Here is a 1,356-nt window from a genome sequence, read left to right on the forward strand (position 1 = left end):
CAAAATGTAAAGTATATGTCAAAAAGTTTACTTTTATCTAGTTTAATAACAGTGAGACTAAGAATGTCTATTTTTGTTAATTATTTTCAGAGTTTTTCATAATAGTAAAATAAAGTTCCTAAGATGACTTCTAAGGTCTTTTATTTCACATAAATAACTTTTTTATGGGTCTTTTAACTAAAATATACCAATGGATTTACAAATATTTGAAAAAAAATAAGAAATGTGGGGTTAAATATTTCAGGGTAATTTTGACCCACCTGACTGCCGGTGTAACAATTTTCTACCGTACTGGCGCCGGGTTAATCGGAGTGTGTATATTATACCTTTGTGCTACTTGAGATGGCGGCCAGGGGAACAGAAACTATTTGTATGTTGAAAATGTAATAAGAAATTAAGTCAGGCTGCCGTGAATTGTATACTTGTTCATCTGAAGATCGCTTCTCCGCCTTTTGGCTAAGATCAAGTGTAGTATCTGTTCTAATCCGTTTAATATCTGATACACCCCCTATCTGGGGGCCATATATTAAATTGATTTTTAGAACAGGAAGATTGATTGCTCCGTCCACTCCACACATAGACCCTGTATTGTAGTACCTCAGGGACCATGGGTCAGCTGGGTCCTTCTCAGGATACCAGTTCTCCCCTCTAGGCGACAGCGCTCACAGGAGCTATGTCTCATTTAATGGCAGAGTTCGTGAGGCAGCTAGGTCAGCAGATCCTGCTCAGGTTTCTGTGTTTCTTTCTGCTTCTCTTTCTACAGAGCCTATTTGGACAGCAGAATTGTCCAGATAGGTGGAAGGTTTGGTGAAACTTATGGATCCCAACGTGAGACCGATACGTTCGACTAAAAAGCGTTACCACAGATACTTAAAATGGATGAAGATGATGAGATCATGTCATAGGATGACTTAGGGGAGGGTGAACGGGAATTAGGTGAGGAATTAAAGGATTCGACTCCACAGGATACAACACAAGGGGTTAAACCCCTTATGTTAATAGTACATCATGTACTAAACATTCCTCATACGGTGACACCGGATACTCCAGGCACCTCATTATTTGGTAAGGGACAAAGGTCGTCACTAACTTTCCCTTTTCGCAGAACTCGATTATCAGCTATCTGAGGTTTGGAAGAACCCTGACGAACGGTTTCAAAAGTCTAGATTTTTTCTAGCTAATTATCAATTTTCATCGTCTATGACGAAAAATTGCGAGAATGCTCAGAGGGTGGATTAATCTGTGTCCAGATTATCTATGAAAACAACATTGCCAGCCCTGGGAGGCCACATCTTTGATGGACCTGTCAGAATGGAAATTAGAGACTACTTTGAAGTCTGTATGTACGGTGGCAGG

General features: G+C 39.8%; 1 non-coding gene across 1 annotated transcript; it reads left to right on the forward strand.

Annotated features, from left to right (window-relative positions):
- Window positions 1–436: 436 nt before the first annotated feature.
- LOC134960112 (U2 spliceosomal RNA) lies at window positions 437–618 on the forward strand. The gene has a single exon (XR_010187703.1). It is a non-coding gene; the product is annotated as a U2 spliceosomal RNA (small nuclear RNA).
- Window positions 619–1,356: the final 738 nt, after the last annotated feature.

Source organism: Pseudophryne corroboree, chromosome 1 (assembly GCF_028390025.1).
Source record: "Pseudophryne corroboree isolate aPseCor3 chromosome 1, aPseCor3.hap2, whole genome shotgun sequence".
In the NCBI taxonomy this organism is placed as follows: Eukaryota; Metazoa; Chordata; class Amphibia; order Anura; family Myobatrachidae; genus Pseudophryne; species Pseudophryne corroboree.